This window comes from Equus przewalskii, chromosome 22 (genome assembly GCF_037783145.1).
Source record: "Equus przewalskii isolate Varuska chromosome 22, EquPr2, whole genome shotgun sequence".
Classification (NCBI taxonomy): domain Eukaryota; kingdom Metazoa; phylum Chordata; class Mammalia; order Perissodactyla; family Equidae; genus Equus; species Equus przewalskii.
In genome coordinates, this window is record NC_091852.1 from 40,944,649 (window position 1) to 40,959,264 (window position 14,616).

Consider the following 14,616-nt stretch of genomic DNA (forward strand, 5'->3'; position numbering starts at 1 on the left):
TCAGTGTATCCAGATAAACTCTTGCTCCCATTTGACTTTGGTCTGTTATGTAAATAGAGAGAAATCTTTACTGATTTTATTTGGACATGAAGACATTCTTAAATACAAGTAATTTAAGGACATTTTAGGTCACCTGGAAGAGAAGAACTCGAGTGGAGGATTTTTTTCTTCCTTATTTGATCCACAGATGAATCAGTTCTCCACTGGCATCACATGATTTTCATCATGTAAATAATGAAATGGTAAAAACCAAAGTTTTCTTTAGTAACCATGGAGGTATCAGTTGTACTGTATGTTGTGTATAAAGTCAGTATTAAATTTAATGAAACTTTGAAGAGTTTCATTATTTGTAAGGTATGTTGTCCAAATACTATTTCATTAACTATAAGCCTCTTCAAGAGCAGAGATGATATTGTATACAAGTTTTGTATAAAACTGCAAGTCTTTACTACCTAGGAGAGCTGACTATCTTAAGCTCCTATATGTCTCTGTATCAGTCAGGGTACTAGGAGCAGACAGCTCACTCAAATAGTGTGATAGAAGAGCGTTTTACAGGAGATTATTGAAATGGTGTGGGCAGCATTAAAGAAAACCATTAAGGGATGGTGACGTGCCCAGGGTCCTGTTACCTGTCCTAGACATGAGGGAGTAGGTATAGAGAAAAGTTATTGGAACTTAGAGATTGGGCCACTTGATAGGAGCCTTTGGTGGGAGGGCATGAGTAAGCTGTGGTAATGTGGTACAGAGAGCCAGGGGACCAAATTCCTCCTCTTGTTTTCCTCTTACTCTATGATCTTGTGCTGCAATCTTGCGTTAGTTGAACCCAACTAGAAGCTAGAAGGGGAAGGTAGCCTCTTGACGTCATTCAGAGAGGTTATAAAGGTCTTGGGGCTCAATGTAGGGTGGTGAAGGGTAGAGAGTGTATATGGAGGAGGAACAGAAATTATCTAGAATACTCTGATGCAGCTGGAATTTACTTTTTAGCACATATGTAGCGTGAATATTAATTTTACATATTTTCAAGTTCTGAGCCAAGACTTACAGCACCATCTGTAGAACCTTGACTTTCTCTATTACTTTCTGAATCCATTTAAATTATTACATATAATAGGGTCTGTTCTGGGATATGTGTTCTGGGTTATGTTCTTCACTGTTTATAGTAGTTTCATAAAATGCTTACTAGTTGATTTGACAACCCTTTCCCTATTATGTTTTTTTAGCATTAAGAGTTTCTTCTAGCATTTGTGGATTCAAACCAAATTTTAATGTAGATATAGATCACTAAAAGTTTCAGGCTGTGTCAGGAAAAATACCATGTTTTTCCCATTATATTTAACACCTTTTACAAATATGCGGGACATAGTAGCTGGTATGTTATAAGCAAACATAAAGAATAAAGGATGGCTGAATAAATTAATATAAATTTATTTAACAATATACTGTTGTATATATGCTCTGAATGAGCAGAATAAAGCACTATGTACTACAGGTAAGACTTGAGGACATTTAGCGACATTTACTTAAATACGGAAAGACAGATTAATATTTTCGAATACTAGACAAATAGATTTCAGGTGAATAGGAAAGACCAAAAAAAGCATAATATTGGTCAACTTGACGTTTATTAAATTGATCATGCAAGAGGTTCTCACCAGAATGTAAGTGGATGGAAATCTAGGGATATTGTGTCCAGATACAAGGGTCCCTCAAAGCGTCTAGGAGTTCCCTGAACATGCCTTCAGTGAGGATTAAGGTACATGTCTGGTCCAGGGCCGCTCCAAGACTCAGAAGGGATCCTAAAGTGCTCAGGGTAGGGGTAAAAACTTGAAGTTTCTATCTTAACCGTCTAGGGCATTTCTATCTCCCCCAACTCTTTATCTTGTTGAATTATTTTTATTACTCACCTTTAAAAATTTAGCTCAGATTTATACCTCCTACAGGAAAGCTTTTCTTTTACAAATCTTTTCCTAATCTCCATTCTGTGTCTTCACTGTGCCTATAGATTCTTGGGATGGTGGCATCATCATATCATCATCATCATCATCATCATCATCATCATCATTATCATCATCATCACCCTGGTTGTTATGATCATCTGATGCTAATATTTATTTAAATCATTATATGCTAGGGACTTTGCTAAATAATTTATATGGATTATCTCATTTTATTCTTGCAATGAAGTAGGTGATACAATTATACATATTCCTAATTTAGAGATGCACATAGTATAGTGCTTATAATCTTTTTAATTTGTCTTCCCTCTGAACTGTGAGTTCATTGGAGAATGAATTCCAGAGAATATCTTTTGTCTTGTATCTCTGCATCCCTTACACTAGGAATAGTGACCAGTACATGTAGCTATACCCCAAATACCAAATATTTGAATGAATCTTGGTTGAGCATAGGTTGATCTAATTTCTGGATGTGGCTCTTATATGATCATTTTTAAATAAAGCGACACTTTGATTCTTATCATGCAAAGCCAGTACATTTCTGGAAGAATAATTTATTTTGTTAAATCCACTAAAATATTTGTCAAACTGAAAGAAAATCCCCCTTGGGTTTTAGTTCTCTGTTCTGTATGTGCGTTTAATTCAAATTGGATGAAAGACTGATAATCATGGGTTTTTGCTATTGAAGAAAATGGGACAAAAGACTTCTTGGCAAGATAGTCACAGTTTTTCAACTTGCAAATTAAATTATTGTGTAGATTTGCTATCTTGCCCCCATTAACTTTTTGCCCTCTTTGGCTTTCCAAGCCCCCTGGGGATCAGATTTCTTGTGACCCTGTATAACAGGCTATTGATCACCCCTCTGCCTTGCCACCTGTACCTCCCAGTGCAAATTGGCCTGTGTCAGTTGGAGGGGGAAGATAATTAATTTACACTCATATTGAAACTACATGCATTCTGAAAGGAGGCAGCCACCTGGGCATGGATCCTTGAGCTCTACCAATTTTGGGATGTGAATTCCTGAACTAACATTCTATAGTAGTGGAAGTGTAGGTAAATACATTTTTTTTGTACGTTTGTGTGTGCTGGGTGAGAAGGATTGGAAGGTACCTTAAAATAAATTCTAGTGGTATCTTTCTAAGGTTTTACACAGTTTTAATCACACTCTGTCTCAAAGTTGAAACTATACACTCTTAAAGTATTGGAAGCTTTTTCAAAACCATGGAAAGGGTGTGTGAGATGTGAGATAACTGGACAGTAGAATAAGTCTTTCTTGTTATGACTGTGCCAGCCCTGGTGGTCTAGTGGTTGAGATTTGGTGCTCTCACCGCTGCGACCTGGATTCATTTCTTGGTCGGGGAACCACACCACCCATCTGTTGGTGGTTATACTGTGGCGGCTGCTGTTGCTGTGATGCTGAAACCTATTCCACCAGTATTTCAAATACCCGCAGGGTCACTCATGGTGGACAGGCTTCAGTGGACCTTCCAGGCTAAGGCAGACTAGGAAGAAGGACCTGGCCACCCACTTCTGAAAAAATTGGCCATGAAAACGCTATGAATAGCAGCGGAGTACTGTCTGATATAGCAACAGAAGGGAAGAGGATGGCGCGAAAAGACTGGGCAGGGTTCTGCTGTGCTGTCCACAGGGTCACTAGGAGTCAGATCCTACTTGAGGGCACTAACAATAAGTGACTATATGTTGTTCTTTCCCTTTCAATATCTAAAAGTAAGTGTCCCCAACTCCCGTTTTTCTGGTGATAGCCTTGAGAACATCTCTACTTTAGAATAAAAGATGTTGTTATGAAATAAAGTGCAAGTCATGGAACTATTTAAAATATGCTGATAAACAAGTGTTTTTCTCTACTACTTATACTTCTACTTTCGTGCTAAATAATGTCTTTGAAGCACCTAGTCAGTAATCTTCCTAAGCAGAGTGACAGGAACCTCCAAGAGATAGGCAAGACCATTCCACTTCTCTGCTGGCCTTCCAGAACACTTATCACTTAATGCCATACAGATAAATCAACATGCAATAAACCTTCCAGGGGAAGTGATACTCATTCCCAACACTGATAGAGAAGAATTGAATGATTGTAATTCTTCCAGTGAGTTTACTTCTTAATTTGTTCCGATTATAGAAATGAAAACATTTTTAGAGGGTAATGGATGTACCATTCCCCAGAACCCCATAGCAATCTCCTAAACATTATGCTTGTGGTGATCTCTGAGAGTGCTGTGGGGGAGGATTTGGGTTCTCTATTGAAGAGCAGTAACCTGTCCGTCAGGAGTCCTCTATCATCTTGGTCTTGTATATAAGTTATGTTTATCTCTGCAAATTCTTGGCTAAATGACTTTTCTTTCCTCAACTAACACAAATAGTAAGGATTATCGTAATGGTCAACTCATTCATAAGGGAGCAAAGTGAGATGGATAGATGAGTGCTTGTTAATTTAGAGTAAAAGATATTTAAGAAGCAATTATGGAACTTTCCCATTGTTGAGACTCATGGATTATGTAAAAGGTGCTCAAAAAACATATTTTAAACATGAAACAACTTGTATTAAGATCTGAATCAGTTCATGTGACCTTCAGGAATCAATTACTTTAGGTCAGATTTCTCCCTAGACGTGATTAAAAAATCTGCATATAATGGGCAAATTCAGTCACCAGTCCAGATCTTTTTAACTATATAAATCAACTCAATGAATATTCATTGAGCACTTGCTGTGTGCCAGGCACATTGCAGGCAACTGAAATAAAGAAAACTTGGTGCCTGACCTTAGGCATTATTATTCAAGTAAACAAGCTGGATAAATCTTACTGAAGGACAGAATTGTAGGTAAGCTTTTGGTTTTTTTAAATCAGAGGTTCAGGGACAGAAGGGAGCTTATAGACAAAGAGACTATTGTTGGCTTTACGGCTGCCAGAAAGAAAAATAAGTGGAGATTTTGCCCAAAGCTCCTATGATAGGTTAGCTGGGTTTGGGTAGGCTAACATTATATAATGTTAGGCTGCTTGAGAAATACTGAGTGGTACATTCTTATCAACCTAATAGCTAGCAGTGCTATAAAGGGGTCCTTTGGCTTGATGTGATGGTTTCATTTTCTTTGAACCATTGTCTCTTTTTTCTCCAGGGCCAGCATAGCCTGGCAGTGACAGGATATAGCATACTCAAACCTGTCAGTGTGCCTAAATGTGTAGGCAAATATATGCTTTTTAAAAAACCCAAATGGAAAAGTATTTGCTTTTACAGCTTCTGGAGGAAAAAGTCAACTGATAACCTGAAACTACCCAATCTTCTTAGTTATTCTTTTCATTTTGGGTTTTCTTAATGCCTCAGAAAACCACAATAAACAATGTGAAACATGTCTAAACTTCTGGATACTTAAATGAGAAAAGTCAATGTTTTGGTCTTACCCTTCAGGGTCAACTAGTATAGGTTGAGAACAAGTCCTTCTCAAAGCTGCCTTCAGGCAATTTATTCATGTTGATCAACTTTTTGGCTAACAATGTGTTAAAATGATCATCCCACAAGGCTGGATCTCAAGAAGAAAAACGAATGTAAATCCAACAACTTTTATGTAGAAGTTTAAACTATTAAAAAATACTAATTTCTTGGATAAAAGGGAGAGGGATTTTTAAATGTCATAATCTGTAGAATTTGTAAGTTTATGAACCCACTATTAAATATATCAAATGAGTATTTATCTATACATTTACATATACATGTATCTCCAACTGGTGAGGAAAGGACGTTTGTCATTTCTCTCTTCATCTCCAGCACTTAGCAGAGTGCCTGGCTCATGGAAATGCTCAGTAGATGTTGAATGATTAGATGAATGTATGAATGAATCAATGAAGCCTGGTTTGATTTAAGCCCTTCTAAATTCCACATATAAATAAGATTAGCTTTTTTCCTACAAAAGGAAAGACCAATGGACACAGTCATTAACTGAAGTTCTCTTTGTTTGCTAACTTTTTAATTGATTGAAATCAGCATGATTCCTTGTCCCTCAGTACCCTGAACAATCACTGTTACATAATTGTGCTAATTCCTTGTACAAGTGAATGAATGTGCTAGTGACACTGGACAGTCCCACCCTTTCTATTCACTATACTCAAAATCTTTCTTTACTATGTGTATTTAAGTCCCTCATTTTCTATGAAGGCATATTTTATCTGATTTTTTTTTTTTTTTTTTTGGTGAGGAAGACTGGCCCTGACCTAACTTCTGTTGCCAATTTTCCTTCTTTTGCTTGATGAAGATTGTCCCTGAACTAACATCTGTGCCAGTCTTCCTCCACTTTGTACATGGGATGCTGATGCACCACAGCATGGCTTGACGAGTGGTATGTAGGTCTGCGCCTGGGATCCAAACCAGTGAACCCCAGGCTGCTGAAGCAGAGCTCATAAATTTAACCACTATGTTACCAGTTGGTCCCTCATCTGATTCTTTTAACTCACAGTGATTCTCTTTCTTTGGACTTTGGCACATGCCATCTGTACAACTTATCTGGCTTTACATTTTTTATTGATATCTAGAAAAGATAGTAATTTACCTTTATCTGCTTCTAGGAATTTATCATGAAGGCAGATTAAAGAATATTGGGCAAACTCTTTTGGAAGATTGTCATTGCATTGCTAGTTTTAAGAGTGAAGCTACTGTATCCTGCTTTACCAGTTTGAGAGTACAAAGTAAGGTCAAATTTCCTTTTAACACTCACAACCAACGTATCTGAGCTGCTATCCTGCTTTCTGTTCCCAGAGTTCCTCTCCCAAGTTAAGTTCAAGGTCTCCAGGGATATTTATTTTGTCCAAAGAATTTGTTATTGTAACTTCACTGAAAAAGATGTACGAAAGATCCATTCACCTCATCAAAGGACTTGTTCTCTGTGGCTGATACTCCCGTCACTGTGATATGGAGTTACTTCTGAAAATACGAAGTCCAAAATCAGGTCTTGAACACTGCTGGAATCATCGTGACAAACAAGGAACCCAGCTGTTGCTGACTCGGCAATTGTTTCTTTGTGCGCAGGGGGAGAAGACGCTTTTTCTTAGAATACATTTGCTTCACATCAAAGTGGGTATTGGCTTCCAGATGGTTCAATTCTTGGCGACCAGCTCTTTCAGGGCATACACAGTGCTATTGTTCTCAAGGCACATCATAGTGGCTGTATCAAGAGTGGCTCCAGTGTCCACCAAATGCTGCAGAACCAGCCCTTCCTGACAACGTTCTGGAACTTGAGGTTGGGCCTGTTCACCAGTCCAGAGTATCACATATTTTTTCTAGGAGGTTGTCTCTTGGGGCACCTGTTCTTTCCCATGATCTGGCTTTAGATAGATTCCGATAATGTGACACATTCCAGGGGATAGCTTCTTGTTTGAGAAGGCTCATTGGCCCTACATAAACTTTTGGAGCACCTGGCTTTGTGGGAGAACAGTGCTGCCTGATTTCACTAATTACTTGTATTTTAAATCCTAGACACCTATATTTTAAAGAATCTGCTATAGTTTTGGGTGGATGCTTGCTGCTTTCTGTTGTAAGCCAAAGTATCATTCATTTTACTCTCCTCAAACCAAGATTCCCTCTAAGAGGACTGATCTCTTCACCAAGGAAGTGCTAACAACTTTTGCAGGATATTTTCCTCTCTTAAAAATTACCGGCTGCTTCACTGGGTACATTGCCACGCTAGCATACAAAATGAAAATAATTCAAAGGTCTAAAAATAGAATAATGACTAAGTAAACTGGTTGTTATACTTATTCAATTGAATATCATGCAGGCATTAAAATCGAGGTTATGAAGAATATATAATGATATTCAATATGCTTATGAGTTACTAAATGGCAGAGGCAAGTCACAAATTTGTTCATATACTTCTATGTTTAACATACTTAGGTATATATCTATGTCTATATTTAATCTCCAAGATATATTATATACCACTTTGCCATGCCCTTAAGTTTTGGAAGGGCACACAGTCCATTACTGGAAAGTCTGAGATGATCGAATGCACACACAGTCGCCAGAAAATGGTGCAGCACCGTTGTTTGCTTTTGCCTCAAGTCACTTTCAGGTCCATTGTGAGTCCGTTTGGATGGAGATCAACGAGTCTCTTCTGTCTGGGCTACTCTCTTCTCTCCCTCCCTTAATGTCCCTTTGTCTTTACCCTTTGGCTTTCCTTCAGCATTAGGCTTCTCTTTCCTCTTGTTCCTTAGATTCCATTCAGTTTGTTTTTCCTGGCTGCCATGTGCCTCTGTGTGTGTGTGTTACTGACCCATCTCAGTCCTGCTTCACAGATAAGTATCCACAAAACAAACCTCCCAAATGCTAAGATGAAGGACCTCTAAGAATGTAATTGTTCTGTTTGTCTTTATTATATTTTACTAACGTGGTCTGGGTCCCATAATTATATGGCCACTTGCTTTTATTTAAAAATCACTGGGGCAAGGAGGCTCTACCTTGCTATATTTAGGGGTGTTAGGGGGACCAGCAAGGAATCTTACCAAATGAGTTACAGTTCTTTTATTAGAGTGGCACATTGCACTTAGCTTTTTCCAAATTTCCAAAGTGTGTGTAATGGGTTATATTACTTTTACGAGAAGGAAAAATATATAATAGGAAATTATGAAAACTTAGCAGATGAAGAGACCTTATTTTATTGATTAGCAGGTTGAATTCCAGGTCAGTGAAATGTGTCCAAGACAACTAGTGAGTGGCAGAATCAGGACTAACACGAGGGAGGAAACATATTCTTGTGCAGGCAGATGAGTGTTGATGACAAACCTAAATTCTTAAAATAGCCCTACTGTTTCCTGTGTTACATGGGGAAGTCTTTCCCCCTCTTTGAGCATTGTGTCCCTCATTTATAAAATGGAGATTACTGACTGGATTGTGATTTCCTTGTGGTTTACACGTGATAGCACGGGTGAGATTGTCGCAGAATGGGTAATCAGCAAATGCTATTTCCTTTCCTGGCCCGTTGTCCTGATACTTGGTACAGAGCCTTGTTAGTATATATCCCAGGATCTTATCTTAAGTTACGATAATATATTACACTTTATTATACTTAGACACAATGCCTTGTATTGTGGAGTGAATTGTGTCCCCCTGCCAAAATTCCTATGTGGAAGCACTAACTGCCAGTACCTCAGAATGTGACTCTATTTGGAGATATGGGCTTTTAAAGAGGTGATTAAGTTAAAATGAGGCCAGTAGGGTGGGCCTTAATCCAATCTGACTGGTGTCCTTGTAAGAAGAGGAAGCTTGGACACGTTGGGGGGCATCACGGATGCAGGTGCAGAGAGGAAAGACTTTGCAACGACACGGTGTGAAGGTGGCCATCTGGAAGACAAGGAGAGAGGCCTCAGGAAAAACCAAACCTGTTGACATCTTGGTCTCAGACTTTTAGCCTCCAGAACTACAAGAAAATACATTTCTGTTGTTTGAGCCACCCAGCTTGTGGTATTTTGCTATGACAAGCTTAGCAAAGTAATACGCCTTCCGTCTTGAAATAGAAGCTAAGCCACCTGAGGGAATCTCTGCATTGCATTCCTTTGTAATCATAGCAGATGATCGATGATTTGTTGATGAATACTATGATTTTTATTAAGGATAGAAACTTTGTTTTATATTTCTTTTATGTCTCCGACGGAGGCCCAGCTACTCAGGTTACTAACAAATATAATGTGATCATGAGGATCGTATATGATCTTTTTTTTTCTTTTGCAAATAGCGACTAGAATTGTCCTTTTTATGAAGTCATAGGAGTAAATGCAATTAAAGCTGAAAGGATTATTCTTCATTGCCTGTCTAGACATAGGAAGAGGGAATTAAATCTTCAAATGTAATTTCTGAAATTAAGATTAATGGCCAGGAGTATATGATTCCCTCGTATGCTCATGACCTCATGTTGTTTGAGACTAAATGTGGGGGCTTCTCACTATCTTCATATTAATGAGTATGATTGAGTTATTTTGAATATAGTCAGGGTATAACATTAACTTGTCTGTGTTGGAAGTTTGCCTTGTATTTTTCAGAGGATCAAAAACAGGCAATCGTGAAAGAGAAAGTCAAAGGCTTTTTCACTGAGTTTTAAAAATTACATTTGATTCTCATTTTCTGGATTATGGGAAATGTAGGAGAAAATGAGTTATCTTGATTAATTTATGGAAGGGACATCAAGAGATGAAAAAATTTTGCAGGGTTTTCAGTTTGCCAAGTCTAAGAGCTCAAAGGAGAATTTAGTTATAAATAAAAAATGCTCTGAACAGTAAGATGGTAAGTTTGTTACTGGGGAAAATGTGGAAAATAGTGTTTAAGGAAGTGGGAGGGCTGCTTCATTTTGAGCCAACATGGTCCTTGCATGTCGCCTCAGTGCATCCATGTAAACACACATGTACACACACAAGGAATATTTTTCGTATGTCTCATCATTATCGCAACATGTTGAATAATCTTTGGATGTTCAGTCAAACCTCTGGCCCTCATTCACACATCTATAAATAAAAGGCATTAGAGTAGTTAATCTAGATAAACTGTAAGCTACCTTCCAATTCTAGCTTTCTATGATTCTGGAGATATGAAAAAAAGGGGAAAGGCCGAAAGTCTTGTCATGTAGGGAGGCTACTGGTCATACTGGATCTGCAGGTCTCCTAAAAATAATCTGTGCAGAGGCGGCAGTGCCTGGCTCCAGCTCAAACACTAAGCCTTATGCTTGGAGATGCTGGGGTGCTAGTCACTGCTGAATCTTCAGAGCTAGAAGAATGCCTGCAGCGCAGAAGACCGTCAATAGACTTGTTGCATGAAGGAACGGATTACTATCTCCAGGGCTGTTTGCATCTACATGATCTAGTATGGTGTAACCTGCCCATATTTTTCAGGGTCGTGTTGACATACGTCTGCCCAATTATATCTGGTTAGAGGACTAGAGAATTAGAGAAACGGAATCACATGTTGCTGCTAAACTGAACAAAATGATCTGAAACAGCAGCAAAATTTTAAAGATTGTTTTGTCATTTTCTTCCCATATAGGAAACCAATAAACTTTGCCTTATCTTTCCTTTCCATTCTTTCCCTTTTTGTTGTTTTCTTTTATTTTTATCACAATCTGCTGTCACAAGAGAAAAGATGTATTTCTGAAAGTAAACTCTATGAGAGCAGGGGGACTGTCTGTCTTTTTTATGCACCTAGTAATAATGACACTCAAAGGTGTTTATTAAATGAATGAATGAATGCTGAAATTTATAACAATAGAAGGGTCAAATGATGGCTCACTTTTCATTAGCGATGGGGAAGACAACCTGGAAAGAAGGGAGTGATGCATGCATGTATGTATGTATATACGTATGTATTTATATGTATAACATCCAAAGAAATGTACTGGTACTTTTGTTTTAACAAAAAATAAAAGCTCTGTATGTCTGATGATTTTCTTGGTCAAGTTCAAGGGAAGACGTTTATGAGTGAAAATAGGCAAAATTAAAAGTTCAAATTTCTAAACATTCTTTTGAAAAGCCTGGTTCATTTAAAAAGACAGAATATTCTAAATATTAGCCATATGGCAAGAAAGAATTAAGGACAACAAAATTATCTTGAAGTATGGTTTGCCTCAGACATGAGTCTTCTAATAGGTAGCTTAGCATTGCTCTTCTCTCGTAGGTCATTGACACAACACTTCTCCGTGTGTCTGAGTTTGGTGGACACTTTCTGCGACTTAGGAGGCTGAGGTAGCTGATTATTATATAAGAACGATCATCAGAATGAGAACCAGCCCAGCATTCTGACTCCATAGGGATAAAGAGGAAGTCAGCTGCCTAATGAAGCTCCTTCTCTGCCCCCTGCCATTGTGAAAAATGGCAGCTACAGTACTTCGTTATGAATCTGAGTGCCATGCTTCTTACCCTTCCTCAGTCTGAGAATCAAAGGTCATTTCTGTCAGATGTCACCCTTGGAGTTCTCATCTTCGCTCATGCCTTCCACTATCACCTATATGTAGGTGTCTCCCCAATTCGTATTTCAAGTCACATCTCCCTCAGCTCTTGCTACAATCTTGTGTCCCAACGAAACAATTTTTATTTTTTAATTTTGCCTATTTTGACCTTACAGGTGCATATTTTCAGAGACTCAAAATCATATACAATATTTCATTCTGTCTTTTCCTCAGAAACCAAATCATTAAAACTTATGAACTGGGCTTTCACATTTTTCTCCTTAACAGATACGTTGCAGGGGACTGAGGCACTTTTTTTAGGAGTAGGGAGTGTCAGAGCTGTTTGCTGGCTTCCTTTTTTACTTCCTGAATAAAAGCACTGAGTAAGTGTGTCATGTACATCACTTTAATGTTGAGACTGCAGAGTAAAATTTAAGAGATTTATTCTCTCCTTGAATTTGACTCTTAAAATAACTTGTCCTAACATCAGAAACTTTGCATCCTCCTCTTTGTAATCTCCTGGTTCCTACAGTCAAATTTAAGACACAGAAGTGGCTGTAATTGAAAAATATATATTCAAGGAATGCAAAAGAGCAGCTCTTTTTATGACTATTCAGTAATACATTTAAAGTTTATATTCAAACAGCATGTTTTTGATCAAGTATATCTAGGCACTATTTATATATCTCAGAAAACCCTTCATTTTTGTAGAAATCTCAGTAATTCCTAAGTTTTATAAACTGCAACTTAGTCATTCTGGTCTTACACATATCACGACTTACTGTGATATCTCTCTGACTTACCTAAATCCCAGATTTCAAATAAAGTTTCATCGATCCATTTATCATATATAAGATTTGAATGATATACAGTCCATGATGCTGGAACTTTACTTCTGCAGGCGATAATGTCCCTCTGAGCAGGCCTTTCTCACTTACGTGGTGTTCTTCTCCAACACAGGTGCCAATCTTCCATTAGCCTCCTAGTAACCCTGGCAAAGGGAGGCCATGAGCTGATCTTTCTAGCCTTAAATATTCTAGAAGTGCATTTCTTCTCCTATAGCCATAGAAAGGAGATAACCTCCATTACCATCTCCGGACCATAAGCATTCAAGATTCTGGGTTTATTTTTGTCTAATTGTACGGTTCCTCTCTACCTCACTATGGTTGATTACGTGTTCTATTTCTTTGTGCAGTATGTCACTCTGGCATCTCTCCATAAGGTGTTCTCTTTGTATCTATGTAGAATGAGTCCCTTTGCTACATAGTTTGACCCACCAGAAACTTACAAAGCTTGCCTGTGACTTAGCTGAATAACTTACAGATTTTAGCCATAAAATATATCTTTTTATATATTATATAGTATTTTTAAAGTATTATATTTTGGAACAAAAATCATTAAAATATATTAAAACAAAATTTAGAATAGTTCCATGACGATGTTTGCCAAGAATGTTTGACAATATACCTAGTGAGAGACCAAAGTAAAGACTTCCTCTACACTGCTTTCTTTGGAACCTTAGATTTTTCTCTGTGGTGCTATATTTAGATGCATGGCATGTTTAATTTTCTGCTTCTGTGCCTCACTGTGCTTCTAGTGCTTATGGTAATCCAGCTAAAGTGTCAGGCCAAAGTGTGAAGAAAACCTTAAGTTCTTCCCTGTGTAAGCCAGCTTGAAGCTGTCTGAGGACCCTCTGTGCTGGGTCTTTCTCATCCTGCTTTCCACCCATGCATTCCTGACATTGTAAACAGAAGTCAATAAAATTTTTCTCAGTAAAGTAGCTCTGTAAACTTAAAGTGTTTTATTAATTCAGCAAGACTGGAAGTGACTGGGATGTTGGTGATATAACCAGATTGATCAGATGGTAACAGCTGTCAATTAAATTTAAATAAATTCAGTTCAATACAAGTCAGGCTAATTCAATTCAATTCAACTCATTTCAACACACATCTATTGAGCACCTATACAGCCAAATACTGTGTTAGGTTCTGAGCATACAGGGATGAATAAAATACATTCACTATGTACAATCTAACCATGAGAGTAAGCATACAAACAAAATAAATTGCAATGTTGTTCAGTAAGTAGCATAATGGAATTATGTATACAATGTTGAAAGAACCAGAATGTGAAGTAATTAATTTTGGGTGGGGGGAGCTATGGTGAAGAGATTCTCAACAACACTTCCTGGAAGGAATGATATACAAACAGGATTTTGAAAGATGACCAAGAGTGTGTTAAGTATCAGGATGGGGTCAGGTTTAGGCAGAGGGAAGAACATTGGACACCCTGCTCCAACTCCTATGACCTTGGGTAGGCTTTTCTGCATATAATGCTGATCTGGGCTGTTTTCACACAAAAATTTTCTCACTTTAGCTATTATTTTTAAGAGACGAATATTTTACTGCAATTATATTAAAAACAAATGCGCAAATGGCTTTGACTTAGGACTCTGTGCTGCCATATGAACAGCATCCTCTGGATTTGTGAAATGTGGTGAAGTTGATTTTAACCATCATTTAAAAAGACAGCAAAGAAACAGATGGGAAATAGAAAAAACACAGAATGAGTATGAATCAAGATACTTGAGTTTAATTGCTCATTCTGACACCAAGAAGCTTTTGATTTAGGTTAAGTTATAAACCCTCTGAGGGTCTAAATTTTCTCATGTGTAAACTGAGGGGTGAACTAGGAAATCACTATGGCCGCCTCTAGCTTCTAAAGCAT